Here is a 22,019-nt window from a genome sequence, read left to right on the forward strand (position 1 = left end):
CTTCCCACTTTTCTCCCCTCCCCCCCAGTTCCCATGGTGGGCTTGCCAGGAGGCAGTTTCAGAGTAGGAAAGTGGGTGGTAGGTATTCAGGGTTATTGGCCATAGCTGCAGTTAGCAGACTCCACAAATCACTCACCCCTATTTCCTCAATGTGGCACAACATGCCAAACCAACTACATTTCCTTTTTTTTGATAGGGTTACTAAACTAGTGGGTCAGGAAGTGTTGTGGACATAGTGTATTTCTTTTGAATCTCTACTAACATTTTGATTGATGACTCAGATGTAGGCATATATGGTTGGCTTATAAAATTTGCAGATGACACAAAAGGAGGAGAACCAGTGAAGACTCTGGTGACAAAGTCAATAAATATTCTGACAGGCTAGAAGGTTGGGCCAAATCTGAAAACTGTCCCCAAATGTAATGGGGACAAATGTAAATGGTTATACTTTGGCTTTAAAAAAATCGGTTTCATGGGAATGAGGTAGAAGAGATATGGCTAGAAGGTAGTTTGTCTGATAGAGATGATCATTAAAAATAAAATAAGCATTGTTAATTACATAAACACAATAAAGCTAGAAAAAGAAGACAAACTTGAGTGGGGGAAGAATCTTCTTGTCAAAAATCTCTGATGAAAGGCTGACGTACTTGATATAAGGAGAATGGATACAAACATACAAGAACAAAATCCATTGCCCAATAGATAATCAATTAACAAGCATTTGGTGAGAGTCAACTCTGTTTCAATCATTGTGCTAAGTGCTTGGGATACAAATAAAAAAATGAAAGCTTCTGCTCTCAGGACATTTACATTGTACAGAGGGAGACAACATGTATGACATATGTCTTTGCAAAAGAAATCTATGCAGAAGAAATGTAAGGTATTTTTTAATAGGAGGAGGCTCTAAGAGTTGGGGGAGATTAGGAAAGGCCTCATATAGGGTGTGGTAGGTAAGTGATCAAAGTGATCAAAGTACAGACTTTCAAAAGAAAAAATGTGAATTATTAACAGTCATATGAAAGAAATGCTCTAAATCACAAATGAGAAATGTAAATGAGAATAACTCTGTGGCATTACTTTGTACCCATCACATTGGCAAGACTGACAAAAGATGAAAATGATAATTGTTGGAAGGTCCTTTGGAAGACAGGCACTCTAATTCACCATTCATGGAGTTTTTACTATTTAGATTGATTCTAGAAAAGTGACCAGGGTATGTCTAGCTGTTGACTACTATGCTATTGATGAGAATATATCCCTAGGGTGTCAGACATCAACAAATGTCATGGGGTAGATAGACCCCATCTGCTTATGCTCAGCTGATATAGCTCCTTGTGGAGGAGGTTGAGGAGATGGCTTTCAGGAGAACTGCTATGGCAAATAGCATAAGTAGATATTCTATCACTGGTTCATGTGATGAATGAGAGTCTCTCTGATGGGCTTTGGAGGCCTTCAGAGGGACCCGTTGGCATCAGCTACTTCCTCTGCTGCTTTTCACTTCGTTTGGAGACTCCTTCATAGCTTTTAGTGAAAGATCTACATGATGTAAGGGAGACAGTCTTAGGGTCTACTTCCCTTCTAAGGTCCATACGGCCCTTGAAAAAAATGAGAAAAGACTCAGTCTTGAATCTTTTCACTTGTGCATTTCCCTTCCAGGTGAAGGGAGTGGCACCTCACAACCTAGTGAATTTGAACGGTTATCATGGGGGTACTCCAGCATTCCAGTGTACCAAAAGCTGGGTTCCAGGCCAGATGTTTTAGCCAGGATCAATGCCCCCAAGAACAAGAAACAATCTTCTGGGTCCATGTCATCAAAAATTGAAAGGAAGACCTATCTAATAATGATACTCTGGATGTGAACTTGGTGGGACTGAGCTAAATTTTGAGCCTACTCTCCCAGAGACTAGGGTAGCATAGAGGAGAATACGTCCCTGAGGTATTGGGGAAAATATCTGTACATTTGTTCTCAGTATACCTTTGAAGTAAATATTCCTTTGTAAAAGCTGCTCAGGGACAAGTGGCTAAATGCATGTGGGGTGCTACTTATAGGCCCCTAACATGAGGGAGAGCACAGTTGGTAGAGGCTAAAGATTAGAGAAGAGAAACCCCAACCACCCCAAAATATTCATAGCAGCATTATTTTTGGGGTAGCAAAAAACGGAAAATAAAGTGGCTATCAATTAAGTGAGCCAAGCAAATTATGGTACGTGAAGAATGCAAGGTGATGTTATTACAATATTAAAAACAACAAATATGATGCATTCAGAGAATGAGATGACTTGAATGAATGGAATGGATCTAGAACAAAGAAAACACAACCAAGAGAATAATTTGCACAGTCATGATAATGTAAAGGAAATAACATTGAAAAGCATCAGAGCTCTAATAGTGCTGTGATCAATCATGTATCCAGAGGACTAAGGACAAAACATATCTCCCTTCTCCCAGCAGAGAGAGGGTGTACAAGTGGTTTGGAAAGGGGCAAGGCCAATATTTTTGTTTGTTTTGCTTAAATATACTTTAATTTTTCCTGCAAGGGATGGTTCTTTGGGAAGGATGCATGACATGATAGCAATGTAAATACATTTACAAAATTGTGTGTGTGTGTGTGTGTTTAAGGAGGGCAGTTTAAAAAGATCTGGTCTTCTTTTAAATGTCATGCAGGCTTAATGAATCAGCAATCTGGTATAGCAGCAAAAAAAAAGCTTAAACAGTTGTCATGTAGAGATTTTTTGAGGGAGATCCTGACTCGGATTTCCAATGTGTTTTCTCTTCAATTTAGTGTCATCTTCAGATTCAGTAAAGTCTCAAAATGTTAAATATGCATCTCTGGAGCAATTAACAAGATCTTTCTTCAAAGCTGACTTCAAACATCCATCAATCAATGAAATGTATTAAGCATCTACTGTGTGCCAGGTTGTAATATAGAGATAACACAGTATTTCAGAACTGGAGGAGGCCATCCCAGAGGCTTAGTCTAGCCTCTCCCTGAGTACGAGTCCTCTCTACAATATTTCCAACAATTGGTCATCCAGCCTTTGCCTGAAGGCCTCCAGTGAGGAAGAACCTACTTCCTACCAAGGTAGCTTTGGAGTAATTCTGTAAGGTAGGAACTCTTTCCTGATATCAAACCCAAATTTGCCTTTTTTTTGTCACTTTCACTTATTGCTCCTGTTCCTTCCTTGTGGGACTAAATGGGACAAACCTAATCTGGCCACAAAATGGCAGCCCTATAAATACTTGAAGGCAGCTATCATGCCCCTCCTTCAATAGCCCCAGTTCTTTCAGTCATTCGATAAATGCCATGAATTCAAGCTGCTTTACTCTTCTGGTTGCCCTTTTCTGGATAGACATGCTCTCGTTGGACAATACCCTTCATAAAAATGTGGTGCCCAGAACTGAACAAAATACTCTGGATGCGACCTGAGTAGGGCAGAATACAGTAAGGTTGTCACCTTCCTCTCCTCCCCACCAGACATCCTGCCTCATTTATTGTTTACACATGAAGCTTTTGGACTCATGTCACTGACTTGTACTGAGCATTCAGTTCAGGAAGACCCCTTAGCTCTCTTTCAGACAAACTGCTCTGTAGTTCTGTCTCTCCCATCTTGTACTTGTGAACTGATTTGTTTTTTAAATTCAAGGGTAAGACTGAATTTATCACATTAAATTCCATCCTACTAGACTCAGCCCAATGTTTTAACCTGTCAAGATTTTTAGGGGGGATACTGACAGTGATATTCAATGTCATCTTCAAATTCAGTAGCAGAGAGACTCAAGATGTTAAGTACAGATCTCTGGAGCAATTAACAGGGGACTTTCTTTAAAGTTGACTTTGAAGCATCAATCAACCAGTCAAGCACCTACTATGTGCTAGGCATTGTGATAGACACTGGGGATACAAGTACCCAAAATGAAACAATCTCTTCGCAGAAGGAGATTATGTTCTAATGGTGAAGATAATAAAACACATGTAACATTATGAATGTAAAGTTTATATACATATATCTATATTATGATATATTATGATCTATATTATGATATGAATATAAAGTTTATATACATATATCTATATACACAAAGTAGTTAAATATAAGGGAGTTTGGGTGGGGGACACTACCAGTTGGGAAAATCAGGAAGACTCCATGTAGAAATGGCATTTTAAAGGAAGAGAGGAAGGAAGAAATTCATTCCAAGTATATGGAATGTCCAATGCAAAGGTAGGGAGATGAGACATGGAGTGTCATGGGTGAAGAATAGGGAGTAGGCTAGTTTGGTTGGATGGCAAAGTCTGGGGAGGTGCATAGTATCTCACGAAGCTGGAAAAATAGATCGGGGCCAAGCTGGGGGTCATGAAACGTTAAACAGGAGAGTTTGTATTTTATCCTAGAGGACATAGAAAATTACTCAAGTTGATTAAGTAAGGAAATCACATGGTCATATTTTTTCCTACCATTTTACATTTGTCTTATTTTCATTGATACATTTTGTTTTTATATCATACTCATTTTTTAATATATGCTTCCCAAGTAAGAGATATTTTAAAAGAGGAAAAAAGCAGTATAGTAAAACTAACGAACAATTATCAAACGTTCTCCCCACCCTCTCTTCTCATCCATTGGAAAAAATAGAAATAAAGAACCCCAGTATTACATGTTCTATCTGTGTTTTAAGAATAATTCCTTTGTCAGCAGTGTGTAGGATGGACTGGAGTGGGGAGCTCCTTGAAGTAGGGAGACCAAGTAGGAGAGTACTGTAATAATATAGTTAAGAGGTGATGAAGACCTGAACTGAGGTGCTACCTGTGTGAGTAGAGGAGAGGCTTTGGATGGCAGAGGGGTGCGAACGCAGAAATGGCGAGATTTGGCAACTGATTAAATACTTTTAAAAACTGATTATAAATTTTATATTTATAGAAATATAATGTACATTATATTTGTATATAATATTATTTTATTTATTATATGTTATTAATAACACAAATATATAACATTGAATTATATATTATATTTATATATAAATTATAAAAATTATAAATAATAAATTGCATTTAATACTTTAAAAACTGATTAAATAACTGATTAAAAACTTCTCACTGAGTGAGAAGTCCAGGATTATGAACCTGGAGACTGGAAAAATAGTGGTGCCTTTGATAGAAATAAGGATGTTTAAAGAGTGGAAGCTTTAGGGGGAAAGATTATGAATTCAATTTTAGACAAGTTGAGTTAAAAATGTCTCTAGGACATTGCAATTCCACAGGTCAAACAGGATATTGGTGATGTGGAACTGAAGCTCAGAGGAGAGACTGTGGCTGGATTTATAGATCTTAGAGTCCACATGCAGATGATAGGTAAACACATGGGAGCTGGTGAGGTTAGAATGTAGAGGGAGAAAAGTAGAGGACCTAGGTCAGAACTTTGGGGAACACCTACAGTTAGGGAGATAGATGATAAGTCAGCAAAGGAGACCGAGAAAGAGTGCTCAGATAGCTAGGAGTAAAAAAGGAGAGAGCAGTGCCACAAAAACCAGAGAAGGGGGAAGGTCTAAGAGGGTGATCAGCTGTGTCAGACATAGCAGATGGGTATAGAAGGATTAGGACTGAAAAAAAAATTGGTAATTAAGAGATCATTGATAACTCTGGAGAGAGTTGTTTTAATTGAATGGTGAGGTGGGAAGCCAGACTATGAGTTAAGGAGTGAGTGAGAGGAGAGGAAGAGGGAGTAATAAGTGTAGATAGCTTTTTTTAAAACAAGTTTGGCTGAGAAAGGGATGAGAGCTACAGGATGATAGAAAAAGGGGATGCTAGGGTTTATTGAAGATATTCTAAGGATAGGTGAGAATCAAGCATGTCTGAAGAGAGGGAAGAAACAGTTCATGGAGAGAGGGAGAGAGGGAGAAAGAGAGAGAGAAATAGAGACAGAGAGAGAGATAGAGAGGGAGATAGAGAGAGAGGGAGGGAAAGGTGGAGGGAGAGAGAGATGAGATGAGATGAGATGACTGAGGATGCACTCTGTTGGAGAAAATAGTAAAGGACACAAATACACATGGAGAGGGATTGACTGTGGCAAAGAGGAAAGCCACTTTTATGACAGAGCTAGTGTTTGGATTTGGTCATTCAATCATTTAAGAATATTCTGAATCGTGTTATCATTTAGCCCACATCATTCCATCTTTTTCAAAAGAATATTGTGAGGGATTTTATCAAACAGTTTGCTAAAATCTAGGTCACTATAGCTGTAGCCTTCATCTGGTATGATCTATTCTTAAGGAAACCATGCTGGCTCTTTCCAATGAACATTCCCTTATTATGATGTTGGGTAACAACATATCTTTATTAATTCTAGAATTTTGTTAGTTCAGTGACTTGGAATTTTCAGACTTATTATTTTCTTCTTTCCTGCTGAACCCTGGGACAACATCTGTCCTCTTTCAGTACTGTTGTACCTTTCCTAGTCTCTACAATATTTCAAAGATCATTCATAGTGCTTCAGCAATCACATCTACCAATTCTTTTAGTAGTGGGGGTTGTGGTTTATCTGGACCTGGTAAGCTGAATTCATTGGGGTGACAAGCTGCTTTCTGAAGGTCCACTCCCTTGTCTTATCAACTTCTTATGAATCATTTTTATTCTGTAGGTAAGGGGGAGTTGTGTGATTTTATCCTCCTTCCACCTTACTTGATGGAGTCACATGATGAGGCTTTACTGTACTGAAGAGGTGTACTACCTTGAAATCCCTTTATGATCAAGTTAATAAGGGAACAACTTGATTGGCTGAGCAAATTAGCCACACCCCCGGGGGCTTTAAATAAATAAGCCCAGGATGATTTCAGAAATTCAAGAGTTGGAAGACATTGCAAGCAGTGAGCTGCCTCTGGATAAGAAAGGAATTTCTCTTCTCCCCTACACTGGTTGTAATTTTAAAGAAACCCTGCAAAACTATTGGAGACACCATGTCCAATGGGGAGCAGAGATGAGCACTTCAGACAAACACAAATATAGAGAGAAGAATAGGTTTCAAGGAGCATAACCTTGCAAGCAGAGAAGAGAATTGGACCATGGAGGGGGGCAAATCCTGGGAATCCATTCTAGCTGACATGCTGCACCCACAAGGAGAGCTGCATGAGGACTCTGAAGAAAGCAAGGACTTACAGGCTCTGTAGCAGTAAGAAGTGTAAATGACCTTTGCCAACTGTGCCTCCCCTACCATGGTTCTCTAAGAGTGAGCCCACTCTTCCCATGAACACTCGGAGTATTTGTGGGACAGTATACCTTAGGTTTGAGAGGGAAATGTTTTATAGCTACAGTTTTTACTTATTATCTTAGTATATGCCTTTTCTAAGAGCTTATTGTGTCTAGTAGCTGATTGTTGATAGGAAGCACACCAGTGGTGGCTCACAAGCTATAATACTGAGAATATGATCCAGCAAAGTCACCTCTAGTAGTCAAGAAGGCAGCTCCTATCTCAGGACTTACCCCACTGGTGTGAGTGAATTTTGGGGAGTATCCTAGAGTGCTATACATACTTTCTAGTCAACAAGTCATTATCATCATCATCATCTTATATATAGCACCTGCTATATGCCAGGCACTATCCTAACACTCTACATTTGATCCTCACAATCCTGGGAGGTAGGCACTGTTATTATCTCTTTTGCAGGCTGAGAAAGGTTAACTGACCTGCTCAAGATCATCCAACTGGTGGGTGTCTGAGTCTGGATTTGAACTGAGGTCTTCTTGACTCCATCCAGGCCCAGTGCTCTTATCCACTGAGCTGCCTTGATTGTCCTCTCTGCCAGAGAAAAAAGAAGAAAAGAAGAGTTCAGCAGCCCTGCTTTCTCTCTGTGGTTTGCTATCATCTTATCAATCATCCTGAGGTTTCTTTCATCATTCTCCTTAACATAGATCAAAACCTCATTTGTATTTTATTTAGCTTTCATTGACAGCCTTCACCATTTTGAGCTGTAAAACTCTTAATCTAGTTTTTACAAGAATATGCACTCTTTTCATATTTGTTATTCATTTTGCTACCTTTGGTTCTATCATCTGTACATATCTTAAATTTGTTTTTTCAAATTGGTTGGTGAATTCTTTGTATAGCCACACTCATCTCTTTAGACAACTCCCCTTTTTCTCCTCTTTATGTCTTCAGATAGTTAGAAGAAATGGTAGAATGCTGGATTTGAAATCAGGGAAGATCTGAATTCAAATCTGCACTCATATACTTACTAGCTCTGATTCTGGGCAAGTCACTTAACCTCTGTTTCCTCAGATAAACAATAACAACTCCCTTACAGGGTTGCAGTGAGTGTTAAATGAGATGGCATGTGTAAAGTCCCTTGAAAATCGTGAAGTGCTATATTAATTCTTTGTTATTGTTGAATGCTAGTTATTATTTTTCAGTTTCATTTTCAGAATTTTAGTCCATGAGATCCTACTGTCCTTTCTCTGAACGCTTAGAAATTCAGTTCGACCTGACAATCAACATCTATGTGCCAGACACTGTACCTGACACAAACAAAAATACGAAACAAAGCAGGCCCTGCTCTCAAGAAGCATATGCTCTATTTTCCCAAAGCCCAAGTTACATATCAGACTAGTCTCTGCTTTCCTTTTTTCCTCTATTAAAAATGTTAAGATAAGGCAGTCATTTTTTAAAGATTCCTATCATTTCCATCCCAGAAATCAATTCTTTCTTATTGGAGAGAAGCAGATCTAGAAAAAGAATGGTACCTTTCTAATTCCTCCACCCTTTGAAGGCTTGAAACTATCATCACACAAGTCAAGGGATGATCATCTGCTCTGGTTTTGTGGAGGGAGGGGGAGAGGAAGAAAGAGACAGAGACCCAAAGAAAAAGAGAGAAGACAGAGAGAAAGATAGACACAGAGACATAAAGTCAGAGAGAGAGAGAGAGAGAGAGAGAGAGAGAGAGAGAGAGACAGAGAGAGAGAGAGACAGAGACAGAGACAGAGAGAGACAGAGAGACAGAGAGACAGAGAGAGAGTCAGAGTTTCAGCAGCTATCCAGAAAACTCAAGTTCTTCCTACTACTTTATCACGTCTCTGTGCCAGGCTTTGGATGTTTTCCAAACTCCTCATTTATTTTCTTTTTCCATCCAAGCAGTCTTAAGTAAACTCTGATGAAAATATTGCTTCCTCTTTTACCTGTAGTGATATTTACCTGGATGTTTTCCATGATTCTTGCCTGGGTTCTGGATTTTCCTAAATAAGTGTATTTCAATATATGATGCTGCGCTATGCCCTCCTCTCATCTTTTACCTATCCTTTTAATATATATATACATACATATATATATATATATATATATATAATACACACACCCACACATTCATCCAAAACCATATTCTAGTCATGGAGTTCATCTTACCAACTCTTAGTGTTACCTAAAATATAAAATATACCACTATGCATTAGCATCTCTACTTCATCTCACTTATTACCTGTGTCTGAGGACATAGATCTTATTGTTTTCTTAGATTTTGTCTACTCTTCTTTTGGATAATCCCTCCTATTTAGACTTCTGGTTCTTCTGTCTGGTTGCTAATGAGGGTGTGAGTCTGTCCTTGGACCACTTTTCCTTCTGTGCCATCTCAACTGGTGATCTCCTCAGCTCCCATGGATCAGTGATAATTTCTTTGCTGATAATTCTCAGGTCTCTTTCTGTAACCTCTCCTGACTTTTAGTCTGACATCACTAACTACCTATTGGACATCTCAAACTTGATGTCCCATAGATATTAAATTCAACATGTCCAAAACAGAATTTATTCTATTTTCCCTAAATTCTCCCCTCTTTCCAACTTCCCTATTATAGTCAAAGGCATACCATCCTCCCAGTTACCCAGGCTTACAACCTAGCTGTCATCCCTGACTTCTCATTTGCACATACCCCACATAACTAATCTGTTTCCAAGTCCTGTCATTTCTGCCTTCATACTTCTCAAACATGTCCCCTTCTTTTCTCTGACACAGCCACCTAATGCCTGGACTATTGTGAGAACCTGGTGGTTGATCTTCCTGTCTCATGTCTCTTCCCACTACTCCGCTCTATCTTCCACTCAGCTGCCAGTCATTTTCCTAAAGCTTAGATCTGACCATGTCAATCCCCTACTCAATAAACTCCAGTGGCTCCCTTTTCCCTCTAGGATCAAATATGAAACCCTCTGTTTGGCTTTTAAAGCCTTTCACAATCTGGTTCTTTCAGTCTTTTTATGTGTTACTGCCCTCTACATACTCTATGATTCAGCAACGTTGACTTCTGGCTGTTCCTTTGTACATGACTCTCCTGCTTCTCTGCCTTTTTGCTGGATACCCCCCATGCCTGGAATGCTTTTCCTCTTCATCTCTGCCTCCTCCAAGACCCAGTTCAAATCCCACCTTCTGCACCTTTTCTGCTGTGTCCTACCCCCTGCCCCCCACCCCAGCCTTGCGGCTCCACGGCTCTTGTCTCTCTCTGACGTTACCCCTTAATTTATTGTATATTCCTTCTTTATACGTAGTTGTTTGCATTTTGTCTCTCCCATCAGAATGTGAGCTCCTTGAGAGCAGGGGCTGTTTTTGTCTATTTTTGTATCCCCAGCACAGTGCCAGGCACATAGATGCTTACTAAAATTTTTATTGTTATTGTTGGTCAGCGTCCTCCTATGTTCTGACCATCATCAGTGGTACCTAACTCAGTGGGTAAACCTCGGCAATTTTCTCCCTCCTTTTTCCTTTGCAGATTAAAAATATTTTGATTAGATTTGTAGGACTCCAAGGCAAATCCATTCTTCTCAGTCTTTTTAAGGTACACTCTGTCAATGAGTCTGCCATGCCTATATTTAAACTGTGGCTCAGAAATCCAGATGCTGTACCCAGACACCTTAACCAGCTCCTCATTTCCCCAAATCTGCCTTTCTTTTCAGAATCTTCTCCTTCAATGAAAAGCAGTGATGAAAACGTTGCCCATGTCCCTAAGGTCTTCAGTTTCTTGCCCAAACTTTTGTATTCTTTAGCAATGCTTTCTAGGTTCCTTCTGGCAGTGGCATTTATGCCCACATGAATCATCCCAAGTGGGTAGTAGTCATCTCGTTTGGCAAGTTTGGGGACTTCACTTCTTGGATCTGTGCCCCAGGAAGGCAGCAGAGACAGGCGGACCTCTTTTGTGTTGCTTTTCCGTCGATAAGCAGTGGCTTTAGCTCCCCTCCACAGGGAAGGGCTAACCATCCTCCACTCCTTAACTTTTTTCATCTAACCCTTAACTGACTGATTTCTCACCTGGAACACAGCTCTACCGCCTCACTCTTTGGAGAACAAGCAGCTGCTCCCATTTCAGCGGGTACAGATTCCACCTCCTTCACGAAGAGCCTGAGATCTGGTTTTTGGCTCCACATGTTTAGTCATTGTTCCATTTCTCCTCGGATGGGCATCCTTCCAGTCCCTCAGCCTTCTGTCACAGGTCAGTATTCCCCCCCACCTACCCATGCCCATCCAGATCCTTTTTCTTCTTTATTTTCTCATTGAATCCCCTTTTCTGTTAAGTATTAAGGAACACGTCATCCTCTTTGATGTTCTGTATGACATCTATAATATTTTGTTACTTCTGGGTGTGGTATAAAGACATTGATAAGCTATAGTACATCTAGAGGAGGGCCACCAGACTGATGAAGAGCTTTGAATTAAAGCCCTATAACTATGAGTTCAAGGAATTGGAGATATTTATCATGGAAAGGACTTCAGGGTGCAAGAATTAGAAGGACAATCATGTGGAAGAGGTAGTTAGACTTGTTCTGATGGGCACCAGGGGACAAACCAAGAATCAATGAGGAGTATTTAAGTGGAGTACTTGGGGTACCATCTAACAGAGATGGAGGGTCCTCTGACAAGTACCCCAGGTTGTGGTTTCCTATCCATTTAAAACCATAGTTCTTGAGACTGCATCACTGTTTTCACATTTACTAGCTAGCCCATGGGTGCAATTACTTCATAGCTACTCTGGGCCAGGACTGACTCAGGTTGGTCCAGGGCTTCAGGCTTGGTATTGGAACAAAAGGAGATGTTCATACAATCCTTAATTAAAGAAAAAAGTTTACATAATAATAGCTTGGAAAGGATCCTCAGCAGGCATCTAGCCATGGTTTGGGTAAACTCAGGCCCCCTTGGCTCCACATGGAAATCCGCTGAGTCAGCAGGTTGTGGTGCCTCACGTAGCAGAGCGACATCAGGCATGTCTGAGAAGGATTGCTTGATACCTTGGGTACCCAGGAAGTCACACCAATGGCTCAAGTCTTAGTCAAGACCAAGTCCAGGGGTGTGGGGCACCTGGCTAGATAATTCTTGTCTTTTTCAAGATGAGGGGAAAGAATTTATTGATCACAAACTCAAACTAGACACCAGACCAGACTAGTTATTCCATCAGTCTGGAGTGCTGACAGTGAGGAGATCCTATGGCCAATGCAAGTGGCTATCTTCTCTGCAACATAGAGTTCTAGAAAATTTCCTGGGGGCACTGAGAAGTTAGCTCACTTATCCAAGGTCACCCAGTGAGGATGTGGTAGAGGGAAGATCTGAGTCACTGGTCTTCCCATCTTTAAAGTCATCTCTCTCTATCTGTTAAGCCACATTGCCTTTCAACAGTGGGACAAAGCTGTTAAAAGAGCTAATGTAATCTTAGTCCTTGTTAATAGAATAACATCCAGATTAAAGAAAGTAATGGTCCCTCTGTGTGCTAGTCATATGCATCCAGAATAATGTATTCTTTTCTGGGTGCTATACTTTAAAAAGAGGCAGTGACAAATTACAATACATTCAGAGAAAAGTAATCAAAACAGCAAGAGATCTGGAAAACATATCATATGAAAAACAGTTCAAGGAACTAGGGATGTTTATCCTGGAAAAAGAAAAGACTTTGGGGAGCCATGATAGCTGTCTTCAAATATTTGAAAGATTGTTATGTGTAAGAGGAAATAGATTTATTTTGTGTAGCTCCAGAGGGAAGGATTACAACCAAGAGGTGGAAGTTAAAGTGAGTCAGATTTCAGTTCAACACAGTATGGAAGAACTTCCTAACAATTAAGCCAGAACAGGTTGTCTCACAGAATAACGATCTTCTTATCATTGGAAGTATCCAAGTAGAGCAGCTGGATGTCTGTTATCAGAGAGGTTGCAGAAGGAATTTCTGCATTGGGCAGCAGATTGAACTGTATGGTTCCTTGTGAATAAGTTTATGATCTTGTAACTTCCATTCAATTCAACCAATATTTATTAAATGCCCACTATGCTCCTGGAACTCTGCTAGGCATTGTTGATAGAAAAAGACCACTTCCTGCAGTAAAAAGAGGGTTGGAGTCAAGATACATGAGTTCCTTTTTGACTTTGTATGACCAAGGGACATATTTTCTTTTTCTTTTTTTTTTTAACAAAATGATGATATTAGTGCCTGCTTTTCCTTTCTCGTGGAATTATTGTGAGGATCAAATATAGTAGTTATTAGAGGTGAAAATGTTTTGAAATAAGAAATTAGACTATAAAAATGAAGTATCTTTTTTTGGGATGAAGGAAGGAAATAAGCATTTATTAAGTGCCTACTATATGCAAGGCACTGTACTAAGTGCTTTACAAATATTATCTTACTTGATCCTCAGAGAGACCCTAAGAGATAGGTGCTATTATTATTCCTATTTTATGGTTGGGGAAACTGAGGCAGATAGGGATTAAATTCTTTATCCAGGGTCACACAGCTAGTAGGTGTCTGAAGCTGGATTTGTATTCAGGTCTTCCAGACTCCAGGTCCAGCCCTCTATCCACACTGTGACATCTAGTTGCCTTATGACCTCATAATGTCTAGTGGCCTGGGACTTATTTAGAACACCTATATTAACAGGGCCCCAGAAATAAATGTGGGGCATATTAAAATATAAGTATCTGGTTTGGGGGCAGGACTCCCCACTGAGGCCTGGATGGCTGCAAATAGCAAAATATAGTCATTTAGTCCAACCCTTTCATTTTCCAACTGCTCAGGACCCTGAGGCTCAAAGTGACTTAGCTATGACCATACTCAGTAACTAAGGCACACGATAACCGTTAGCCCTGGGCTTTGCAGTCCCCTGACTCCAAATCTAATCTTTCCACTATGCCATAGCTGCCCCAATAGCAGTTAGATCACAGAGTCCTGCCAGTGACTCTCGGAAATGAACAGGTCCTTAAAGGGGGACTGGTTATTAAGAAGGAAGTTAGAATTCCACCTCTCTCTGAATGAAAGGGAAAAGGGAAATCTGTCAGCTTGTGGCTTTCTTCCGGTGGTTCCCGTTCAGGTCTCACGGTCTAGAATGACTGTTATTATTGCTTCCCTATTGGCTCACTTCCTCTGGTTTCAATTTGCCTGGTGCTAAGGAGTTGGTGATGGATTCAAGACAGAGTACCTATAATTCAGTCAAGGACTTCCTTAGTCAGCTTCTGTTACTTTCCAAGAAGCTAACCTTGCTTTGCCTGGGGCAGGAGTCAGGGTTTGGGAGGGAGTGAACCCTTGGCTCAGCTGCTTTATAAAGCTGCCCATTTTTGGGGCTGCTCTAATCCAGGGAGACAACACTTATGTTCATATATGATTTTCCTACCTATCCCTTCTTTGTGAATCTATTCCACAGCTAATACCCCAGGTAGACTGTTCACCTACCATCACCCCAGTTTTCCTGAATCTCTTTTTCCAGCTCAGGTATTAACTAAATCCATCCCTAGATTCAGCATACTCTATATTGACCCTAACCCTTCCAGGCAGGACTTCTCTGCTGGCTTTTCTCCCTTAATCAAATAGAATTTTGATAGCTGCATTATCTCTGTTATGTCTTTCCAGGGAGAACTTGCCTTTTGATAGCCATCCTACAGCTATGTCTGAGCCTGGGGTGAAAGAGAAAGCATAGATTGCTATGTTTCCCCTTGCCCCAGACTTTTGCTCTTTCTCTGCTTTTTTCGCTCCCTCCCCCAACACCAGCCACCCTATTATCATATCCCCAACCCATGATGAATGGAATGGGGCTGCAACCCCTACAGCTGTATCCCTGTTTCTTTGAACCTCATGGCATTTGGAGTGTCCTACTCAGATTGGAAGTCTGACTCCCTCATTCTACAGATGAGGAAACTGAGCCTCAGATGTGAAATGACTTGCTTCAAATTACCCAGCTAGTTAGATAGAAGAATGCAGATTCCCTGACTGAGTCCAGTGTCCTTTCCGCTATACCATCCTACCACTCTTTGGTTTGTTTTTTTGCCTTGGCTTTTTCTTCATAACTCTTGTTCACTACCATGACCCCTAGGCTCCCTTGGTTGGCCCACATTCCTCTGGCTCTGGTTCTTGGAAACCATTACTATATGGACAGTTTTGAGGTCCTTTCTGAAGGTCAGTGAGAAAGGACAGTTATGGGCTTTCTACAAAATTCTGAACCCCTCTCTTGTTTCTCTTCTCTTGGTACATTTGCTCACTATAGAACTTTTGATGCCCACTGCCATATTCCACCCATGTTTGCTCTCCCAGGGTAATGGGAGAGCAAACCCCCAAATTTTTACTCCCTGTTCTCTTTGCCCATGTATTCAGTGCCTTGCACTCCCTGTGGAATACCACATGATCCCATCATGATGATTTGTGTTTTAGTAATAACAGTACCTCACATAGTTTTTCTTACAACTCTAAGACAGGTACTGCAAGTTTAATTTTCATTTTATAGACGAGAAAACTGAAGTTCAGAAAATTTAAATGATTTGCTCAAGGCCATGGGTCTACTAAGTATTTGGAATCAGTTAGTGGTGGAACTAGCTCAAATCCAAGTCTCCTTGGAGGTCTAGTGCTCAACCCATTGCTCCATATTGCTGTTCAATCATTTTCAGTTGTGACCAAATCTTCATGGAATTCCATTTGGGGTTTTCTTGGAAGAGATACTGGAATGGTTTGCCATTCCTTTTCCAGCTCATTTTACAGATGAAGAAACTGAGGCAAACAGGGCTAAGTGATGTGCCCAGGGTCACGCACCTATTAAATATCTGAGGTCATATTTTAAACTCGGATCTTCTTGACTCCAGATCCAGTGCTCTATCCACTGTGTCACCTAGCTGCCTCAAATTCTTACTGTGGTTGCTCAATTGTTTTCAATTGTGTCTCACTCTTTGTGACTTCATTTAGGGTCTTCTTGGCAAAGGTAATGAAGTGGTTTGCCATTTCCTTCTCCAGCTCATTTTACAGATGAAGAAACAGAGGCAAACAAAGTGACTTGCCCAAGGTCACACAGCTACTAAGTGTCTGAGGCCAGATTTGAATTCAGGAAGATGAGTCTTCCTGACCCCAAGCCCCTCATTCTATCCCCTGTGCCACCTAGCTGTCCCCACTCATTTTGAAAGAGAATTCTTAGAGAAATAGTGATTTAGTATAACAGAACAGTTTTACTCGGCAGATTTGTAGGGTAGGTATTTTCAGGATGTGGAGATCCAAATCACATCGTAAATAGCTGCCAACTTTGCCTAAATAAATTAAAGCTTGGTATGTAGTATCAATAGGTTCCAGTATTTCCATTTGTTTTTTTCTTTTACAAGCAGTGAAGTAGTTTATTCAAGATGAATGTGGTAGAATCCAAGCAGTTAGAGGAAATTCATTTATCTGGAGTCCAAACAATTAGGAAAGCCCAAATACCAACAATTTTTTATTGATAGGTTCTGGTATTTAAAAGGGCTCTATGTCTCCCCAGATCACCCAATGCTGATGAACTCAGCATTCCCAAGGCCAAATTAGTGACTGGAGATTTAGCAAGGACCTGAATGGAGCACAGGCATTTTCTCTCAGGTTAATTGCAAACTGGCATGAGCAGCTTTCACTCTGATTCACTGATTCATTCATTCATTCATTCATTCATTCCTTCGTTCACTCACTCACCGACTACTGTGTGTGGTGTGCTGTTCTGGGTGTTACATTGGAAGGGAAGCTTGTCTTTACCACTTTCACTCTATCCAATCATTTTTGCTTAGAAGACAGCTAGTACCTGGGCAAGAAAATGAAAATGGCAACCTCAAACTTTCACAGCTCTAAATCCACCAGAATGAATGACTTTGCTTGTTCTACTTTCTCAGTCTTGAGTTCTGAATCAACTTTTTCCATTGCATGTGAACATTTTATTTTGGTGGCCAAAGGGGTTGATTTTCCCCCCATTTGTTTGTTTGTTGTTGTTGGGTTGGGTAGGATTTTTTTTTGGGTCTTTTATAGACACTGAGTCTGCATCCAAAAAGCATGGAGTAGGATCCAGGCACTTAGAGCAAATTCATTTATGTGAAATCCAAATAGCTAGCATGCTCAAATACCAACAATTTTTTTTGGTTGTTTCTGCCCTCTTCTTTTGTGGGACAGAGATGAATGCCAATTTTAAAAGCTCTATTTAGCTCAATAGGCTTCAGGGATTTATTTATAAAAGCTACTTCCAGGGTATGTCATAGGGTCAGTTCAATCTCCTCTACCTTCTACATCTGTAGTTCTGTGCAATGAGAATTGATGTTCGTCCATAAAGATGACGTTGAAGCCCTGAAAAAAGGCCTGGAATGCCTTCTGAACCATCAAAGAAATGTTCAGTTATGCTCAGCAGAGTTTTATTGTATCTCATTCTTTGAAACCTGGTGATGGATGGATATGCATGGCAGCTCTCCGTTAACAGAGATAGGGCATTAATCAACACACCCCATTCCCTTACCACAATGGCTAAATGTGCTTTACTCTTTCAGGATGATTCTGGCTCCTAAATTCAATTGCTGTTTCTCTTTGTAGATTTAGTTCACAGCCTAAACTTCACACCAGCCTCACTTGGTGAATCAGGATCATGTCAAGTTTACAGAGAGAGAAAAAGAGGTCCAGAGACATGCAGGGTCATGGCTAAGGTCTTGAAGAAATGATGAGAGCCTTTGGAGAGATCTTATAATCCTCTGACTCTCAAGGCATTTCTCTGCCTCCCCACCCCCCATCACCTCATGCACCTCAGACCACACTTCCTCTTGAGCCTGATTGTACTGTGCTATTTATCTGAGTGGCACTCCCCCCTGATAAGAGATGTAGGTCATTGCTTTCCATGTTGGCTATGGCCTTCAGCCTACTCTTTCCTCATTGCGGGGCTGAGCAGTGGATGAGGTGATAGAGTTAATTTATCAATCACACAGGAAAAGGGTATAAGTCAAACCAATACGCATTTATGAAGCCTAGTGTGTGCCTAGGCTAGTAAGTACTTTTACAAGAGAAGTACAAGGCAGGATTCCTGTCTTCCAGGAACATTGCTAGGACTACCTAAGAGAGAAAACAATATAATGCAAAAGCAAGCCCTCGCCCATGTGATACAGACTACAAATGCCACAAGAAGCCAGAGAAGGAAGGTCATTGTCATCGGTGGCTGGCATAACAGAGGAAGGGTTTGTAAAGGAGGTAAAGTCTGCCCTGGGCCTTGAAGGATAGCTGGGGTTTGGAGCAGTAGAAAGTTGGCGATAGAACATTATAGACAGAGAAAAACCATATGAATGAAAGTGCTGAGGGAAGATGAGGGTGACATGTGAAGAGAGGAGCAGGAGTTCACCCTTGCTGGAGGAGGGGGAATAGTGGCAAGCAAAACTGGAATGGTAGAATGTGGCCGGGTGTTGAAAGACCTTTGAATGCCAAGGAGAGAGTTGGAACTTGGTCTAACAAGCAATAGAGAACCATTGTGCATTCTTGAACTGGGGAATCACATAAAGAAAGAATGTCTGAAGATAGTTGATGTCCATTGGAAGTGTGTAGGAGCACACTGGGAAATGGAAAAAGATAGAGGAGGCAAAGAGGGAGGTCAAAATTGTCAAAGGAAATCTCAAGTATTGGCTATATCTGGGTATGCTAACTTCTGCTTTGGAACTAGCAGAAGCAGTCAAATGACTGGTCTATCTCTACTAAATGAAGGAAAAGGTAAAATTTTAATGAACTAATAAAAACTATGGAAATACACCCATGGAAGTTACATTTTCTCCTTCCCTACCCAGAGTCATTGTTTATATAAGATCTGGAGAAATGATTCTTTGTGCTCTGCTCTTCTGGGGCCAACAGAGGGAGTAGAATCCCTCTGTTCTTTTCCCCCACCTACCACCATAGACCAAAAGACTGGTCCAATGTTGATGGTGAGCCACAGTTTCCCAAGACTAGAAGGGAGTGGGAGGGATCATCTAGTACATAGTCTCACCTCTGAGAAGCAAATGAAGAAAAAAAAAGTCCTTTTCCAAACCTGAAGGGTTAAAAAGTACTGGTGAGACTAATACATTTTCTAAGCCTTCCTATCTTTTTAGGGTCACTGGTTGCTCTGTTTTCTAACCATTGACCTAAGGAGGCTAAGGTCATAGATTCGTTTCCTGTACGTACCAGCTGGTTTTGCTCTGTTTCTCAGCCGTAGTCTTAAACTGGGGCAGCTACCTATCAAGAAAGTGTAGACTAGAAATTAGGAATGGCTCAGGGTAAACTTCCTCATGAAACAACTAGGTGACACAGTGGATAGAGCACTGGGCTTGAAGTCAGGAAAACCTGAGTTCAAATCTCAAATACTCAATAGCTGTGTGATGCCTTAATCTGTGTGTGTTTGTCCTTTGTTTCCAAAGAAGACCATGCCATCAGAGAAATAATGACATGACTTGCACTTGACTTTGTTTTGAGTGAGGGAGGGCTGTGCTGGTCACCAGCCTCACTCTCTTCCGGAGCCATTGGAATCCAGTGATCAGATATTCATCATGATGACTGGAGATGACCCAGAATGAGGCAATTGAGGTTAAGTGACTTTCCCAAGGTCACACAGTCAGTGAGTGTCAATTGTCTGACGTGAGATTTGAACTCAGGTCCTCCTGACTCCTGCACTGGTGCTCTATTCACTGTACCACCTAGCTGCCCCTGATGCCTTAATCTGTCAGAGAAGGAAGTGGCAAACCACTCCATTATCTTTGCCAAGATGACCCCTGACTGGTTTACAAAGAGTCAGACACGACTGGACAGCAACAATAAAGCTTCCTTATTGCTAAAGACCAAGTTCCAAGTTTATGTCCTCCTGCTGAGGTGGGTGGGGGTGGAGGAAGTGCCATTAACATCTTTATTTTTGAAGGATGACTTGTTATTCTCCAGGTGGGATAGAGAAGAATGATTTTGCGGCTTAACTTTCCAGTTGACTCCATGACTTCATAAGATTATGGATTTAGAGTTGGACTAGACCTTAAGAGATCATCTATCCTAATCCTCCCATTTTACAGATAAAGAAACTGAGAGCTACATAGAAGAACTGATTTTCCTAAAGTCACATAGATAATAAGCAGGATAGCTGGAATTTGAACCAAGCTCTAGGGTCAGTACCTTTCCTTTGATATCATACTGAATCTTCTTTTTTCCTCCTGGTTTTAGCAAGTTATCTTTTGGCTTCTGGGTTCTACCTGTACTTAACTTTCAGTTGTTGGGTGAAGTGGCCATACTGTTGCTAAGATAGCTGTTGATTTCTCAGATGGTGATTCTTTGGAGATGGGTAAAATGATTCCAATAAATGATGGGGTGGGGGCAGTTAGGTGGTATAATGGATAGAGCACCAGGACCTGGAGTCAGGAAGACCTGAGTTCAAATCTGGCCTCAGACACTTACTAGCTGTGTGTCCCTGGGCAAGTCACTTTAACTCCGTTTTCCTCAGTTTTCTCATCTGTAAAATGAGCTGGAGAAGAAAATGGCAAATCACTCTGGTGTCCTTGTCTGTATCTTTGTCCAGTATCTTTATCTTTGACCCAAAATGGGTCATGAAGAGTCAGACAGAACTGAAAATAACTGAACAACAAAAAATATTAGACTGAATGGAGTTGTATTCATAGAAGCTGCCATTGATAGCAAAACAGAGGTTTGTTAGGCTCTGACTTGATGCTTCCCCTAACATCAAAGGGAACATGAGGCCAGAGATTTCAAGATGGAAGGGACCTTAGAGGCCATTGAATCTAACCTCCTCCTTTTATAGATGAGGAAACTGACACACGCAGAGGTTAAGTGATGACCACGTTTGCACAAATGGTTAAGTGTCTGAAGCAGAATTTGAACTCTTGTCTTCTGGACTCCAGGCCCATATCTTTGTTACACTCTTGACTCTACTACTTAAAATATGTATGATTTTGGACAAATCAAATAACTTCTCTGGACCTTAGATACTTCTTTAAAATAAAAGGTTGGAATAGATGATCTCTAGGGTTCCTTTTTTCCAGTTCACTTCCTGAATTGCCTTGATGACTTTTGCCTGGAATACCTTCCTGATTTTTAATTCTGGCTGTCTACAAGCATTTAGCATGATACTTGTTCTATAACATTTGATGTTATTTTGCCCCTATACTTTTTTGCATCTAGGTAAACAAACTTACAAAATAAGATGCCTGGATCAATCACCCCTTTTGTCAATCAAGCAGTCCATGTAGCCTTTCTAGGCTCCTGGAGTCCTCATCCTAACTCTTACTTGCACTGAGGAATCAGATCCCCTAGAGCAAAGCTGACTGCATCTTCCCTTCAGGGTTCTAGAGCAGGGAGATATCTCTAAATCCTGTTGGTTCAAATCCCTATTGTGATATATTCTTCCTCAAATCAGTTTCTGGTTAGAATTAGTATTTCCCCTGTTGATTGATCTGGTGATTAATGCTGCAGAAGCATTAATTAGCCAATTGGAATATAAATGAATAAACACATCTCCTGAACTAGGGCCATGGCTCTCTTCTATATTACCTCAGTCCCTGGGAGTGTGGTCTGAAACTTTTAGTAGCTGCTACCACATATTTCTTTGACCCCATCGAGTTAATTTTTGAATGCTGCCTAGATGCTGGGCAAGTCCTTTCTATGCTGCAGTAGAACATGGTCTCTTGGAGTTGATCCACTGCTGGGATAGGCCAAATAGGCCACAAGTGCCTCACCCAGCCTGGCTTCTGGCAGACTCGGGTGTGGGATTCCAATTCACAAGGTCGCAATTGATGCCCCTTCACTTCGGGGCAAGAAA

The 22,019-nt window shown here is 40.8% G+C and overlaps 1 long non-coding RNA gene across 6 annotated transcripts in view; it reads left to right on the plus strand.

Annotated features, from left to right (window-relative positions):
• Positions 1–6,340: 6,340 nt before the first annotated feature.
• The window catches only part of LOC140506315 (uncharacterized), a 73,457-nt gene continuing 57,778 nt past the window's right edge, over positions 6,341–22,019 (plus strand). Inside the window, exons 1-2 of one of the 6 annotated variants that reach the window (XR_011967880.1) lie at positions 6,341–7,163; positions 11,286–11,455. This is a non-coding gene — a long non-coding RNA (uncharacterized lncRNA). Of the gene's footprint in view, positions 7,631–11,285; positions 11,456–22,019 lie in introns of all 6 variants that reach the window. The other 5 variants (XR_011967879.1, XR_011967878.1, XR_011967877.1 and 2 more) reach the window with 5 other exon arrangements.

Source organism: Notamacropus eugenii, chromosome 5 (genome assembly GCF_028372415.1).
Source record: "Notamacropus eugenii isolate mMacEug1 chromosome 5, mMacEug1.pri_v2, whole genome shotgun sequence".
Taxonomy (NCBI): domain Eukaryota; kingdom Metazoa; phylum Chordata; class Mammalia; order Diprotodontia; family Macropodidae; genus Notamacropus; species Notamacropus eugenii.